At 44.4% G+C, this 17,541-nt stretch overlaps 1 protein-coding gene across 1 annotated transcript in view; it reads right to left on the bottom strand.

Moving 5' to 3' along the window:
• Window positions 1-17,310, bottom strand: part of LOC144769768 (N-acyl-aromatic-L-amino acid amidohydrolase (carboxylate-forming)-like) — a 263,725-nt gene extending 246,415 nt beyond the window's left edge. Inside the window, exon 1 of the mRNA XM_078654120.1 lies at window positions 16,996-17,310. The gene's annotated coding sequence lies outside the window, so the exon portion shown is untranslated. The remainder of the gene's footprint in view (window positions 1-16,995) is intronic.
• Window positions 17,311-17,541: the final 231 nt, after the last annotated feature.

Here is a 17,541-nt window from a genome sequence, read left to right as displayed (position 1 = left end):
TTAAAACTGAGGGGCCGATTCACAGAACTAATCTGAGATAAAATTCTAAACTTAATACTTTTGGTATTCACAGAAGGTATTTAGTAGTAGTAAAGTTAGGATTCCTAACTTTACTACTACTAAACTGAGACAAAATCCTAACTGTACGCCTTTTGGTATTCACAAAAGGCATAAGTTAGGAGCCCTAACTTTACTACTACTAAATGCCTTCTGTGAATACCAAAAGTAGTACGTTTAGGATTTTATCTCAGATTAGTTCTGTGAATCTGCCCCAGGGTGAAAATGAGACAGGAAGTTGTAGAAGTAAAACACACTGTATGAAATTAGAAAAGAGGATAATTGGCAAGTATGTGAAGCATTTTTAAAGAACCTCTTCGACTTCAGTTAGGATTGTGTTGTTCTGTGATGTCTGTATAGTGCTTACTATCCCTATTCGGGGCGCTACATCGCATACTCACGAGGATGGTCAGGGAGGGGGGGCTATTTCTTTTGTTTCCAGTCTATATGGAAGGGTTTTCCAGTCATCCGTGATGACCACCGAGTTGTGGTAATTGTGTTCTGGGACGCAGTGCCTGGCGGTGTGATGGGTGAGGGTGTGTGCGACAGGGGCAGAGGATGCTGTGTGCCCATGAACCATGCAGGGGATAATCAGGGAAGGGCCAGTAATCTCCATAGCAACATGCAGAGATGCTGCTGAATGAGTAAGAGGGTAGCAAAGGGGCAAGGATGGCGACTGGTGACATGAGCAGGAGCCATGCGCCGTTTAATGTATGTATGTGCAGGGATACTGACTCCTGCTGAATTAAACACACCATGAATGAGGAAGCCGAGGACCAATCGAAGCCGGCAACCTGAGCAGAAACTACAGTAAGATCAAAAGGCCCAGATTGCACCTACTGCTGCCAAGCTGTAGGAAGCCAGGCTTTACAGCAAGGGATCACACCACAGGCCCCTTCTTGAGCTCTCAAAGGTGGCTGGCACCAGTCGGGTCGGGGCTCAGATCCCAGGCAGACTGGCACTCTGCTCATGGAGGTTAGAGACGAGGCGCCTGGCAGGTCTCTGCCCTGACAGTGCATGGGAACAGCCTGCCTTCCCGCATGGAGGCGGCTCCCGTGCACACAGCTGCATTCAGATACCTGTCCTATTCATTCAGTACTGCGCTCGTCTTGACTGTGGGTGACTCGCTGTCAGTAAGCGAAGAAAACGTGCAAAAAAAAAACATAGATCTCCTGCCGTGTGCTTGCACCTTGAAGATCTCACTGGATTAAAAATAGAGGGCATGGGGGGCGTGGCTTACGCGCCGGCGAGTGATGGCGCTTCCTCCTTGAGCTCCGAGGCGACGCGGGACTCTTCAACGCTTTCCCGATACTTTCCCCGGACCCGGAGACCAGCTACACGCCTCACCGCACGTCGGAACATGGTCCCCGTGTGGTGCGAGATGCAGCGGATGTTTTAACTGCCGCTTTGGTCAGTTTTTGACACTTATTCTCCACAACTGTTACGGGACGCGGGCGGCCGCCATTTTGTGCCACCGAGCTCGCGTTCCGTTCTTCTCTCGTATCTGTCTCCTCAACAGCCAGTATTTCTCCTGCTTCATTGTGTGGGCATATTTTCACAAGGTATGTCGTAGTATTACCACAGCATGCTACTCTGCTCTATATTCATGACTTTTTGCGCCACGACTATCTTCATAGCTTGTGATTTCACCATTCCTTCATAACGGCGGCCATTTTGTGGTGTTTTTCCTGCGCAATGCTCAACGTCTTTTTCTCTCATGCCTACGACCCTCTGTGAATTATCAACTGACCCTCCTGGGCCTCATATATTATGGACGCTTTGCTGTTTCCTTATTGCCCTATTACTGAATGGTTTTTGCCTGCATATTGCACTGACTTTCGCTTAATTTTGACGCCTGCCCTGTGGGTTTGAGATATTGCTTCTCCATTGCTCCTTTTTACCATATATGTTACATCTTCCTGCTATTGACCTCCTTAGTTCTACATATAGGGTCTCAGCTTTTTGGTTTTTGTGGTGTGGCTTCCATCACTGCGTCCCTTCTAGAGTGCCCCTCTGTTGGCATAATGTCTCTGGACGCGGGCCACGTGAAATCGTCCGTCACTGGTACCAAACCAAAACGCCTCAAGAACGACCCTCCGTCTCCAATTCGTTCATCCTCGAACCCTGTGTTGGATTCCATCCTAGAAGAGGTTCGTGGTTTGCAACCATTTATGTCTGCAACCAATGAGAAGCTCAAGCAGATAGAAAATAGGTGGGTTGTCATGGAAGGCAAGGTCGTGGACCTAGAGCAACGAGTCAGTGACATCCAGGATTTGTCCACCAAAATTCCCCTTCTTGAAAAGGAAATTCAGCAGTTGAAACTACACACAGAGGACCTTGAAAATCGTAACAGGAGGAATAACCTACGTATTTATGGCATTCCGGAATCCCTTGAGGGGGCTGACATGGTGTCCTTCATTCGCAAATTCCTTTATGATCTTTTGGAACTCCAACCAGACTCCAATCCTCTAAACATCCAACGTGCTCACCGTCTGGGTCGTCTCACATCCAACCCGACCAAACCTAGGGGCATTATCCTACTATTCCTTGAGTTCACTGAATTGATGACTGTTCTTAAAGCTGCAAGACTAAAACGTCGCCTTAATTGGTCGGGTCATAACATCTTCATTACCCAAGACTTATCAAACGCTACGAATGCACGACGCAAGGAGTTCCTGAATCTTCGCCCTCATATGAGGGACTTGAACATCCAATATGGAATTCTGCACCCTTGTCTCTGCAAAATAACTCACAACGGTCGTTCCCGTACATTTGATGATCCTCTGAAACTTCGAGCATATCTTCAAAGTGTCTCTGCTTCCACTATGGACACCAATGACTGAAAATGATTCTTCTTTACTCCCTGCATTTACTTATCATTTGTTCTGACGACTGTTGTGGCCTTGTCCTGGCCTCTCTTATGTAATTCTTTCCTAAGACTTTTCTTTTCTTTTTTCTCCTATTTCGTTTTTTTCCCGCGTTTGCCTCGCTCTTGCGGGTGGCGCCTTCGCCGGCATTTCCATGCTCCTGATGTCTTGGTACTCTCTTTTCTCTCAGATCTGGCTTCTGTGCCCTGATCTGTTTGTTTCTTCTCTTCTTCTCTATTTTTCTTTTCCTCTCCTTCCTTTCACAGGCCATGCGTGTTTTTTCCCTATTCCTCTGTTTTTCCTTCTCTTTCCTGTTTACCTCTTTTCCTTACTTATTGTTGCTCATCGTATTTTTCCTTGCTCCCCTTTTCTTCTTTGTATGCTCGGTATGTTCACCCATTCACTGTTTTTCTCTATTTACCTGATTTTCCCTGCTTTTGTATGTCTATTATACTCGATTTTCATTTGTAATGTATTTGTTTGCATTGTCTTCCCTCGTAGTTGTTTCCCTGCAGTGTGTTGGACCTGGATGTTATCCCCTTCTCCTGCCTTCCGTCATGTGTCATTTTGTAACATGGAATGTTCGTGGTCTCGGCAACCCTGTTAAACGTCAAAAGGTATTGTCCCATTTATCCAAGTTGAATTCTCAGATTGTTTTTCTTCAAGAGACTCATTGTACAGATGTTGAATCGTTGAAACTTAAGAGGGCCTGGGTAGGTCAAGTTGTATTTTCTCCTGCTGTTGATAAAAAGGGTGGTGTTGCTATATTGTTTCGTCAAGGTTTGAATGTTCAAATTCTTTCTTCTCAAGCTGATGATGTGGGTCGATGGGTTCTGACTAAGGTTATCGTACAAAACAAAACTATGGTGCTCCTGAATATCTATGGTCCTGTTCGTCCTGACCCCAAATTTTGGTCTGCCATCAAAATCCTCATTTCCTCCATTGATTGCCCCAACATTGTCATAGCTGGTGACCTAAACCAATGGTTAGATCCATTTTCAGATAGGTTATCATCCAGCAAATTCCAACCTGATAAGACGCACAAATGTTTTCAGTCAGCCATTGCCTCCCGTCCCCTTTTTGATGTTTGGAAAAAGCAATCCGGACTCCCTAGAATATACCTTTTATTCGAATGTTCACCACACCCGGTCCAGAATCGACTATATTCTAGTCAGCAAGTCCCTTCTTCCTGCGATTCAGAAGTCCGAAATTGGTTCTATTTTTCTTTCGGATCATGCCCCTGTCTATGCCACTTTTGACCTTGCCCAAACTTCCTCATGCTTTAGCCGATGGAAATTTAACACTTTCCTCCTCTCAGACTCTGTTTTTATGTCTGAAGTCAAGGATTTTATCTCTGAATACTTCTCCCTTAACTTACCTCATGACACATCGATTTCGAATAATTGGGATGCTTTTAAAGCACAATTCACAATTTCCTATGTATCTAAAAAGAAGAAACTCAATCGCTCTAAATATACTGCCCAACTCACCACTATCAAGACACTAGAACACTCTTACTTCTCCTCCAAAAATCCTGACGCTCTCCTCCAACTTATCAAAGCCAAATCTGAATTGAATCAAATTGCCACAGTTGAAGCCTGTAACACCCTGTTGAAGATTAAATCTAAATTTCACAGGGGTCAGAATAAAGCTGGCAAAATGTTGGCAAATTATCTCAAAATTAAGTCTGAACGAAAATCGATTGGACCCATTCTTAATGACGCAACCAACACACTCGTTACTTCAGATGAGGATATTGCAGAAGTCTTTCATAACTACTACAAACTCCTCTATACTGATGACACTCATCCTACTGATGATGACCTCTCCCATTTTTTCAAAGATCTCCCTCCGCCCCCATCTCTCCCTACTGAGTTTCACCAATTAGAAACTGATATTACACCTCAGGAAATCCTCAAGGCAATCACCTCTCTAAAAAAATCGAAAGCCCCTGGCCCAGATGGTCTCCCTATTGAATTCTATTCCGCCTTGCATTCTATTTTTATCCCCCACCTTTTACAACTTTTCAACTCCTTCATTCTGAACGCTAAGGCTTCTGGCTCATTTTTGGACGCCCTGATAATCATAATCCCCAAGCCTGACAAAGATCATTCTTTATGTAAAAACTTCCGCCCCATTTCCCTGATTAACTACGATTGTAAGATCTTTGCCAAAATTCTAGCTGCCCGTCTCGACTCCCTTATCCCTTAATTAATCAGCACGGATCAAGTCGGTTTTGTGAAGGGTAGACTTGCTGCTGATAATGCCCGTGTTTTTGCCAATGTTATTTCACACAGTAAACGCTTTAAGGCCCCCCTAGCTGCACTCTCCTTGGATGCTGAGAAAGCTTTCGATCGCATTAATTGGAACTTTATGTTTAAATCATTACAATGGTTTGGTTTTGGCCCCTCTTTTATCTCTTTAGTTAAACTCCTGTACTCAGCTCCACGTGCCAGTGTTTTTGTCAATAATCAATTTTCAAAATTTTTCCCCTTATCTAGAGGAGCGAGACAAGGATGCCCACTTTCCCCTTTATTATTTATTCTTTGCCTTGAACCTTTTCTGATTAGAATCCGCTCAAATCCACTAATTAATGGGTTCCAATTGTCGTCGATTGAAACGAAACTTTCGGCCTATGCTGATGACATCCTGGTTTATATGGCTAATCCTGTCTCTTCCCTCCCTCCCTTTTTGGAAGAAGTTCGCTTGTACTCCTCTGTATCTGGCTATAAGCTTAATCTCTCCAAAACGGAGGTTTTACCCTTAAATTCAACTTGTTACCAATATATGTTTGCATCAACTGATTTTGCCTGGTGTCCTTCCAAGATCAAATACTTGGGTATTTGGTTTTCCTCCTCGTTGGGTGAAACCCTTAAATTGACCTTTGCCTCCCTTACTCAAAAAATTCAATCCCTCCTTCAATCCTGGTCCCCCCTTTTCCTTTCCTGGTGGGGTCGATTAGATACCATTAAAATGATGATTTCCCCTCATATTTTGTACACTGTTTCAATGCTCCCCATGAAGATCCCTAATTTATATTTTAACAGGCTGAACTCCATTTGCTCCAAATTTTTGTGGAATAATAAAAGACCCCGTATTGCTTTACGTAAGCTTATACGCCCTAAATCTGAAGGTGGAGATCGCTTTCCTGATTTTAAATCATACCACTCTGCCTTTCTAATAAAGCAATCTTTTTCTTTGGCTTTTAATTTCAATGATACCCCTCTGCCCAAATGGATCGCCATTGAACGGTCCTTGTTAAAAGATTTTTCTTTCCAACAATCTCTTTTTATGTCAAATTGTTCATTTCTGACTAACCACCCTGTACTGAAATATTCACATACTCTGCTGCACACTGTATTCTCGAAAGATTTATCCCCCTTGCAATGTTTTCTCTCATCAAGTGTGTGGTACAACAAATATCTTAAGTATAAGGGTAAATCTTTTTATTTCAAGTATTGGAAAGAAAAGGACATTGTATTTGTATACCAATTTTTTTCTAATTCATCCATTATTTCATTTCCTGTAATGCAAACCATGTTTGAACTGCCTGTTCATTTTAGCAAAGAATATGACATTATCACTTCCGCTATTATATCTCATTTGTCTACCCTTCCTACTTTTGATTCCCTCCCTTCCCTCACTCCTTCCACTCCTCTATACCCTTTGTTTTCCCAACAAGTACCTAAAGCTGCTTTAGTTTACAAACTTTTGTTAGCTAATACTGCGCTTAGACCTAAAACTGTCACTGAACTTGCTTGGGAAACTGATCTATCTATCTCACTCTCCATTGATGTCTGGGATCACTTATGGTGCAAATTGTTTAAGACATCGATTTCAGCTCGCCTTACTCAGTCACTTTTTTTTATATACCATAGAGCTCTTATCTGTTAGCATCACAAAATTTTCTTCCACGTCCTCCCCCCTCTGTTGGTCCTGCTCCTCTCTCCCCGGCACGCTCAAACATCTACTGTTTGATTGCGCCTCTGTTCTTGCTTTTTGGAACTCAGTTTGGGATTTTTGCATGCGTATTTTTCATCTCCCTGTTTCATTTTCATTGCTACATGTTTTTTTAGGCTCCCAATCTGATATTTTAGACTTACATTCATATAATGCTAAACTATTTGATCTTTTCATTGCAACTGCTTTCAAGGTAATTTTGTCTTGTTGGAAGGATAATACTAAACTGTCTGTTCATACATGGTGGAATTTCATATGTGATGAGCATAGAATTGCAATTGCTTCTTCTTCCTCTGTCTCTTTAAAAATTAAATCCGATCTTACCTGGCTTCCTTTCTCTAACTTCTTATCTTCCCCCCCCTCTTCCTAGCCTTTCCTTCTTTTTCTTTCTTTCTCTCTCTTTCTCTTTCCTTTCTTCTCTCCTCCTACTTTCTTATTTCCTTCTCTTCCTTTTCTCACAGTCTCCGAACCAACTCTCCTCTTCATCGCCTTCTCCTTGTCTTTTCACATTGGTTCTGACTTTTTGTATACTGTTATTATGATGTAATCTTTCTTAAACAAAATAAAAACTTTCTTAAACTGAAAAAAAAAATAGAGGGCATGAAATTAAAAACACGCATAGGGAAAGGAGGGACTGTCCTTCCAAGCAGGCCAGACCCAAGGCAGTGTATTGTTCCTTACAACTTCTGCTGGGTATGCATACTATCTCAACTTACAAAACAGCTGGACAGCACAAAGTAAACAAAAGACAAGCCACTCACTTATCTGGATTGACCACGCAAGTTTCAAGTTTATTTATTTATGGTCTTGGAACTCCAGAGAGATCCACATAAAAATGAAATTTACAATTACAAAGCATTAAAATATGATATACAATACCCTAAGTGCTATAAAACATCAAATAAAACCAAATTTAGTCATCATAGCCTTCATATAAATGTTTTAGTACATATTTAAAAAATCTTTAAAAAGTTAAAAATCCTATGACAAAACATTTCATTTGGTGGTTCATAAATGGAATCTGTTAGTGCAGAGACTGAAAGGATAGAAATTTGTAAACAGATTGGCCTCATCCATTTACACCGATACAGTAATGGGGCGGGAAAGATAAATAGCACATGATTAACATGCTGGATAGAATTATTACACAGAATACAAACCGGAGAAAAAACCATACCATTTAGATAGCACGTTGTTTAAAGGGAGTATACCCTGCCTCAATAATAACCAAAAGAGGCGCACTCCATGGGGCAGGTTTCAAGAGATATAAGCCTGTATTTTATTTATCACACAGGAGTCAATGGCTGGGTGGGCACCTCTCTTTAAAATGTGGGCTTCCCTATCCCTGATGAAACTTAATTTCCAAGTGGCCTGCTTCAAAGTGGCTTTAATTGATATGGCGATAGGGTGAAAAGTACGGATTCATCCAGTTGTAGCAAGTCAACCGCAGTTCTTACATTTTTAACAATTAATGACTGCTAATTTAAGCTTTCTAATATTATTTCTGGATAAAAAAATCTTAGTGTACCAGGATCACCCTTTACCAGGCTTGTAACCCATCGCACTATCCCTGCGAGACCCTGTACCCAGCTACTTCTTAAACCAAATTGTAACCTTAGTGCAGCCACGGGGCAGTTAACTGAGGCTAGGCTCCATAAAATTTTGCCTTCAGTTGTATTAAAAAAGCTCCTGTATCAAGTAATTCAATACCGTACAACAGGGAAGCAGGGATTTTTGCTCGAAATACCTCTAATAAAAGTGCAAAATGTCTTTTTTTCCAGTAGATCTGTAGGGAGAGCCCAAGCTTTTCCCCTGTGTAATAGCTTAATAAATGTTATTTTCTAAATGGGCTTTATCACTTAGGATGACGCACACAGTTTCTCCCAAATTCCAGTTTTTGGCCATCCACAGACCAAACAAAATTCCCATACTTTAACTTTTTTCTTCTGTGCATGCAAATTATTTTACTTTTAGATACATTTATCTTTAAATAATGGGCCTCTGAATATTCGTGTAGCACCTGCAGTCGACTATTTAATCCCGTCAGCGTCAGATCCAATATTAATATGTCGTCAACATAAAGTAAGCAAGCAATCGGTTTTCCCCCAGTAATGGGGCGATGCCCTCACTTTGAGACAAAGCATGAGGAAGGTCAGATAAATATAGGGAGAATAGTAGAGGAACTAATAAACATCCTTGTTTTAGGTCATTTACAGTAGGCATAGTTTCGAAGAGACCTCTTTCCACTCCCATTAATACTCTACACCTAGTGTCTGTATGGAGAGCACTGACTAATTCCAAGAGGATGGCCGGCATACTCAGGTGCGCCAGTTTTCTCCACAGCAAAAGACGATCTACTTTATCAAATGCTGTGGAGAAGTCTATAAACGCTGTGTACACTCTTCCTCCTCTAACTTTACCATATTTTTCGTTTATTACTCATAGTGCCATTAGGTTATTGATAGTTCCATGCTTTGTCCTAAACCCGGTTTGTTCAAATGGTAAAATTTTACCCACATCCACCCGTCATTAATTTGGATCAAGAGGCATTTAGCATAAACTTTACCCACTGAGTCTAGTGCAATTTGACAGTAGTTGTGTGGGGCATCTCGGTCTACCTTCTTGAACAGGGGGACTAATATACTCCCCTTCCAAGAAGGGTGGACCATTTTATTTGCATAGCAATAATTAAACACCGGATAAAGGATTTTACTCCACACTGTACTATTTTGTTTTAAAACTGTAATTGGGAACTCATCCGGGCCCATTACCCCGGAGGACCGCATCCCCTTGATCGCCATTTCAATATCTTTTTCAGATGGCGAGCTATACGATGAGGGGGCCTTCCTTTAGTGCGATACAGTCAATTGCGGTTGCATTACCTGCATATAAGTCCTGAATAAAGCTAACTCATTTATGCTCCCTAATGGCAACTGGGAGTGGTCGTGATCTAGCTCCACATCCCTCCCCGATGAGAGACCAATACGTTCTTACTTGGCCTTTAAACACTGCTTCTCTCAGTTTAATCCACATGTTTTCTTCCCTCTCTTTTCTTAGCTTAACCTTTTTCTCCTTCTTCTTCAACCCTAGTCATCCTCCTCTTTAATAGTAATATTCTATGATATCTTTTCAGAGGAGTAGTTCAAGTACTGTGCTCTGATTAATTTGTTTATTTCAAGATTAAACAGCTGGGGGGATCCGGGGACTACTTTAGTACGTTTTCTTTGCTTCGACTTATTTGCAATATCTATCACCTTAATCATAAATGCATTAAAACTGGCAATTTCTGTTCCATTCCAATTAGACAAATTCTCCACAGTGACCTCTAAGACACTGTCCAGACCCAAGATAGCTTTGGTGTCCCAATGACATCTCCCTGATTTCTTAGCAAAACTAACGATGCACAGTTTAGTGCCCATGGATCGTTCAAGAGTAAATTCAGATTTACGGTAAGAGTTAGTACTTTGTGGTCACTGTAGGAAGAATTGAAAATCTTAAGATCGTTCAGTAGGAAGAAGGAGGTACTTCCCACTATCAAATAATCTAAAATAGATTACCTGCTATAAGATTTACAAGTAAAGGTAGCCGGTGTATCTGAAAGCAATCTTCCATTTACTATAATGCCATCAACCTTCATTAATTCATCAAGGAGCATTTTCCCTCTCTTATTTGTTCTAATATTTTGTGGAAAGAGCTCTTTTGGGATCTGTAGAGATTCTGACCACACTCCTCTACCATAGAAATGGACACATGCACTAGAGCAAAGGCAAAGCTCCAGAGCGCGTGACTGATGTTTACAGCCAATCACTGGCTGGTAGTTCTGAAGAATCACACAGCATCCAATGGCTGAGGGTTTGAGGCTCAATCGCACCCCCTGCAGAGTAAACAGGGCCAAGAGATGAAGATGACATCGACTTCCGGTAAAACTATATTTCCAATGTGCTCTTTCTGAGAACTGATGCCTCCTATGGTAAGGGTCAGAAAAGGGCTGCACAACACAAAGGAAACAAAAGCAGAGCTCTGCCTGCCCTGCCACAGTCCCTTCCTCAAGAGATTACATGAACCCTGACAGCAAATGATGTCTTTGCCAGCCCTAAATACCAAGAGGTTTCCCCACACAAGACTAACAATGAAATAACGAATTTAACCAATAAAAAATGAACTCCTCCTGTAATGCCATAGGCGCCATTATAAAACAAAAAATATAAGAAATTCAAACAATAAAAGAATGCTACAAGGAACAAGGTGTGATTTAGTGGCCAGAGCTGCCAGCGTTGTAATTTTTGACCAAGGTTTGAGTCCCAGCCTCTGCAACAGTCTGAAAACCAGTGTGATTCCTGGCAAATCGTTTAAATACAAATGTAATATAATTATGGAAACACAACTCTATGTGCATCATCTTGAATCATCTCCAAGAACCCGCCCCTAATAAAATGTATAGAGGGCTGCTCCGCCCCACTAGGCTTGCACTATTTAAATACCAATAAACACATGCATTGAAGGAAAGACATTGGCAGTTAGGTTTTGGCAAGATGGAAAACACTTGCCAGTTATTGGTTGCCCCAAACTGAACAAGAGAACACAAACCTACCATGTGCCATATCCAACATGCCTCCAAATCAAAACAAACAGCCATGGGTCAGATGCACTATTTACTGGTTTCAAAATACTGGTCACACTTTGCGATTTTGTGTCCAGCAACTCATTTTCTGAACCAACCTCTGTAAAAATAGGTCTGTTTGTAAAATTCACATTCTGAGCCGGTCGCGATCCAAGATACCTCATTAATATTCATGAGTTAGATCGTAAATTACGAATCAGTCAGATTGGAGGTCATCCGCGGGATAGCCTCATGCTGGTGTCCACAGACTGCCATGACTGTGATTGCTTTTCAATAAAGTAAACTTCTTGTTTTAATCTAGTCATTTCTCCTTGAAAAAAATGGGAGCGCATTTAAGAAGAAAAATGTAGGGGCATATTTGCAACAGGCAGCGATAATTATTGCTGACCTTGTATACCGCATTATTTCCTATCGCTGGAATATTTCGCCAGGCTAGCGTTGTTTTAACAACGTTTAGCGCCATGGACATGAATATTCCAGCGATAACGCCCTTTTCCATGGAACATCGCTGTTTTTTCAGCGATGTCTATGTAAAACAGCGATATGCTTGATAATACGACCCTGTGGTTGTATCACATGAATCCACCTCCCATGTTAGATATGCCTTAGTCAGGAATTTAACAGACGTTAAATTCCTGCGTTAAAGCATACTTAGCGCAATTTAAATAATCGCTTCCCCGCGTTGTAAATATCGAGAAGCTGCCTTCGCGATATTTACCCATGTTGTTTCCACAGACACGCCTCATTAGCGATGCAAAGTTAGGCGTGCTGGAAACGGGAGCCAAATCAGCAAAACACGCGATAGCATGTCTTTGCTGATAAGGCGATAAAATTATCGCCGCTTTTCGGCCAAAAACAGCCGCAAAATCGGTGATAATTTTATATCACCGCCTTGTTAATATGCCCCGTACTTTAAAAAAAAAGTTTGTTTGAGATTGGCCGTGGTCCTGGGGGCTTCTTACTGCTCTCTACTAACTTTTTTTTAACATTCACAAACAGAAAGGGGTCCCCAAGGGGCGCCTTCTATCTTGTAAATGGGTTACCACCACAACTCGGGGGTCAGTAACTTTTCAATGGTTTACAATCGCCTTTTGGGTCCTAAGCCACAGATACATGTATTTAGAAATTGCTGTTTCGAAGCTTTGCCTGCAGGGCACGAGTCGGGGTACCACGCGGGTGGACGGCATCCCCCCACTTATTTTCCAGGGTTTTCCAGGGTGGACGCCGTCCACCCTGCTCAATCAAAACGCCGTCCCGATCCAGACTTTCCTTCGTCCCCGGCCTCGCCTGCTGCCTGCCCGCCTCAGCCGGATATGTACGAAAACAGACTCTCCCAATATTGCACCTCACTGCCAGCTTTATTAGCCCATCATCCCCTAATGCTGTGGTTCCCAAAGTGTGCGCCGCGGCACCCCGGTGCGCCGTGATGAGAAGCCAGGGGTGCCGCGGCGCCGAGCAGGATGTGGGGGAGCTTGAAAGAAATGCCACCTTCTGTTGCATCGCACATGCTTCAAAACATTGGCACAGAGCGCCCTCTCTCCACCTGCCCGCCCCCATTCCTGCAATCACAGGCTGCTAGAAGCGCAAGAGCAGCCCCACCCCGCCCATTGTCACTTTGTATGGGGCTGATTGCCACATACAGAATGTCAATGGGCCAGTTTGGGGTGTTACAGCATGTGGTGAGCCGCTTCCTGCGGGTAGCGCCGCCGGCAACATTAACAGCTGGTCAAGGGCATTCCCAAAAATCTCACCAGAAGTATGCTGCTTGCCACAGGGTCAGGAGTCTCTCTCTCTCTTCTTTTGGCATATGTTGAAAGCTAACACGATGTGCAACATTTGAAAATGAACGGAGGGTGTAATGTGTTTCAAATAAAAGTTCGATTATTTTAAGACTGTTTTTTCACACATTTTTGTCTAAAATAAAAAAAAAATCTGAGCAGTGAAGGCTCTTGCAGGGCTGTTAATCGGTGAGTCGAGTTCCCAAGAGGTATGTTAGTCCCTTCTCTCCAGCCTGCTTGCTCAAATCAGAGGCGAACACCCCGCAACTGGCTGTGCATAAAAGGCAAGAACCCCCCCGCTTAATTACTGGAAAGGTGAGGAAGCATGCACCACTCCACTGTACAAGAATCCACAGACACCCCGGAAATGTTTCTTTTGTGACTGCTTTTTTAAACATGTTTGTGCACTTCGGTATATTCAACACAATATTCACCATAATATGATGCAATCGTTTTTCAGTGAACAAGTGTAAAAGTGTTGGGTACCCTAATCTCATGCTGCTGTATCAGCCTTCCATCTTCACTAGATCGATAACATTATGATAATTAATTTGTCTAACAATACATATCAGGTATGACACCTGACAAATGTACATTTCTTATTGTCTTACAGGCTGGATGGGTGAAAGGGTAAATGGATGGATGGGTGGGTGGAAGAGTGGATGGATGAGTGAAAGGATGCTTGGGTGAAATGGTACACGGTTGGATGGATGAGTGAGTGAATGGATGGATGAAGGGATGGATGACTGAAAGGATGGATGGAAAGATAGACGATGGATAGGTTTTCAAATAGTTGAAAAGGTTTGGATATGGATGGGCACACAGTTGGAAGGACAGAATGAATGGTGAAAGACTGCATGATGGATAAAAGAATTAATAGATGACAATGTACATTTGGAATGGTGGATATCAGGGGTTTGATGGAAGGATGAATGGTTAGATCATTGGACAAGAGAGCTCTTCTGGGGATGGTTGTGATCAGTGGCGTCACAAGGGGGGTGCGGGAGGTGCGGGCCGCACCGGGTGTCATCAGCAGAGGGCTGACACCAAAATGAACTCCTCGCTATTTATTTACTGTTCATGTAACACCGTCCGCATTGTCCCATGCTGTTTATAGTGCAGGGAAATGGACGGATGCCAGAATCTTCCTTTTCCCAGTTCTGCGAGCGCAGCGGCTTTGTCAGGAGGGGCTTGAGTATAAAATGAGCTCCGCCCTTGACCTTCTGCTCGCTATTCTTTTTGCTCGGAGATGCGATCTTGGTCGTGTTCATGTTCCGAGTGCATGTGGGCGTTTGGGGAACACCACATTCAGTGAACACAAAGTCAAGATTGGCCCAATCTCTAATGGTAAGAACTTTCAGAGTTTCGTAAAAAGTCACATTTGCAGTTAATTTTTGGAACCTTTTGAATCATCCGTGTATATATGTTGCGAGGCTTGTCCTGCATTACTGCAGATGTTAATATGAGAAGCACTGAAAAGACCATTTGATTTCTTTGGACAGCGCTATGATGGGCCAAACGCAGGTAGGTCACAGAGTGTGCAGGATGGCAGGAGGAACGAAAAAAGGCCTCACCCTGTTTGCCACGCCTGCCCTAGACAATGGATGTTCAGTTGAATCATACAAAAGTATTAAAAAAAGGCTCCGATACTCAGCACATCGAAGCGGGGTAGGAGCGGGGTAGGCGCAAATTTGCGTGCACAAATTCAAAGCGCATTTCATGAGTTTATTTCAGTCACTTTGAGAAGAGCCAAAAACTGTGGGAGAAACCATGGGGGGGGAGAAGGCGACGAGGAAAGGGTTAAAAGAGCAGCAGGCAGGGGAGGGAGGTGCAGGCGGAGGGGGTGGATGGTGCAAGCAGAGAAGGAGATGATGCAGGCTGAGAGGGAGACGGTGCAGCCAGAGGGAGAGATGGTGCAAGGGGATGAGATGGTGCAGGCAGGGGATGAGATGGTGCAGGCAGGGGGTGAGATGGTGCAGGCAGGGGGTGAGATGGTGCAGGCAGAGGGGAGACGGAGTAGGCAGAGGGCAGATGTTGCAGGCAGAGGGGAGATGGTGCAGGCAGAGGGGAGATGGTGCAGGCAGAGGGGAGATGGTGCAGGCAGAGGGGAGATGGTGCAGGCAGAGGGGAGATGGTGCAGGCAGAGGGAGAGATGGTGCAGACAGAGGGAGAGATGGTGCAGGCAGAGTGGAAATGGTGCAGGCAGAGGGAGAGATGGTGCAGGCAGAGGGAGAGATGGTGCAGGCAGAGGGAGAGATGGTGCAGGCATGGGATGAGATGGTGCAGGCAGGGGGTGAGACGGAACAAGCAGAGGGGAGACGGAACAGGCAGAGGGCAGATGTTGCAGGCAGAGGGGAGATGGTGCAGGCAGAGGGGAGATGGTGCAGGCAGAGGGGAGATGGTGTGGACAGAGGGAGAGATGGTGCAGACAGAGGGAGAGATGGTGCAGGCAGGGGATGAGATGTGCAGGCGGAGGGGAGACGGAGCAGGCAGAGGGCAGATGTTGCAGGCAGAGGGGAGATGGTGCAGGCAGAGGGAGAGATGGTGCAGACAGAGGGAGAGATGGTGCAGCCAGAGGGAGAGATGGTGCAGGCAGAGTGGAAATGGTGCAGGCAGAGGGAGAGCTGGTGCAGGCAGAGGGAGAGATGGTGCAGGCAGAGGGAGAGCTGGTGCAGGCGGAGTGGGAGGGGGAGATGGTGCAGGCAGAGGGAGAGATTGTGCAGGCAGAGGGAGAGATGGTGCAGGCAGAGGGAGAGATGGTGCAGGCGGAGGGAGAGATGGTGCAGGCGGAGGGAGAGATGGTGCAGGCGGAGGGAGAGATGGGAGCCATCCTATTCAACAGATCTCCCTGCCTTGCATTTGTCCTGCTCACACCTGGCATGATGTCACTTCCTGTCGTGATGTCACTTCCTGTCGTGATGTCACTTCCTGTCGTGATGTCACTTCCTGTGACCACGCCTAACTTGGAGTCCCCCCACTTCTTTTTTTAGGACTTGTGCCCTGCTGCCTACAACGCGCACCTTCAAAGCAACAATTGCTGACCCATTCATAAACTCATATTAGGAGTTGGAAGAAAGGTACAAAAATGGGTTTAGTTCATTGCAAGGATCATTTATGAGCTCGGAAACTCCGATTTGCGTGTTTGCGACCACAAACATGCTTTGTACATCCAGCCCCCGGGTCTGACTGCACAGGGATAGCTCCGTGGGTCGTGCAGTGCCTGCGGCCACCAGAAGGTGTCCCCATAAACTTAGACAGGAAGTTGCAGAGATTGTTTACCGGAGTATGAGCCAACAGGCAAAGTATTTTACAATTTGTATACTTTTACAACAAGCCGTAGATCCCCTCAACCCGACCGTCCTTCATGCAGAATAACACTCAAGCCTAGGAAAACATTTCGCAGGAAAAATCGAACACAAAAAACCATTGATAGGGAAGATTTGTAACAATAAATTCAGTTTCATGTTTATGTTGCTGTGACACACTTTCAAGTGAATTTTACTTTCACACGCTCCGAAAACAAACCCCACCTTTCTTGTTGTATCTCAATTCCTTATTTATTTTTTTTCAAAATTATATAAACAATAATCATTTATCAAACCTCTTCATATAAACAGAAAGCGCTATGGACACAGAATTGTCAATAATTATAAATGTAAGGGGGGAGGGGTGTCACTGGCAGAGTCCCACTGGTCTGAGCGTTGCTCCATACCTTCGGGTGCTCTCGGTAGGCGGGTTCAACCCTCTCTCCCGGAGAAGAAGCCGGGGGTCAGTTCATGGCCCCCAGATCCGTGCGATGCTTTGATGACGCTGAGCTCCAGTTCGCCCCCTCCCGGTGGGGTCCGCCGGCCGCTCCTGATGTCACCCTCTCCCGTCCGTGACCTCAGATATAGACCGTCACACAACAGGAATTAGAAATTGAAGGGTCTATTCATATTTTCAGAGTGGGAGTGACTGTTACACAGATGAGGGAGGGGTAGTAACGTCATAGACACTAGAAGGATGAAAGGCCAAGTTACCTTGGCGGGGATTTGAACCTGTGAACGGCAGGTCACACACTCGACCTCACACACACCCTCAGGCGCTCAACCCGCTGAGCTATCCCAGCAGCATGTACATAGAGGGGCGGCTCTCACCGCCCTGTCACCGCAGGGACGAGCAGCCCTCAGGGCGGCAGGGGGGCCTGGCAGATTGTCGGCCCCCCTGTACTCCAGTGTTCAAGTTACCACCGATCACTTTACAAATGTCACCGCCTCAG

The sequence above is a fragment of the Lissotriton helveticus genome, chromosome 1_1 (assembly GCF_964261635.1).
Source record: "Lissotriton helveticus chromosome 1_1, aLisHel1.1, whole genome shotgun sequence".
Lineage (NCBI taxonomy): Eukaryota > Metazoa > Chordata > Amphibia > Caudata > Salamandridae > Lissotriton > Lissotriton helveticus.
The sequence above is the reverse complement of the archived record's forward strand: the minus strand, read 5'-3'. Positions and strand labels throughout refer to the sequence as shown.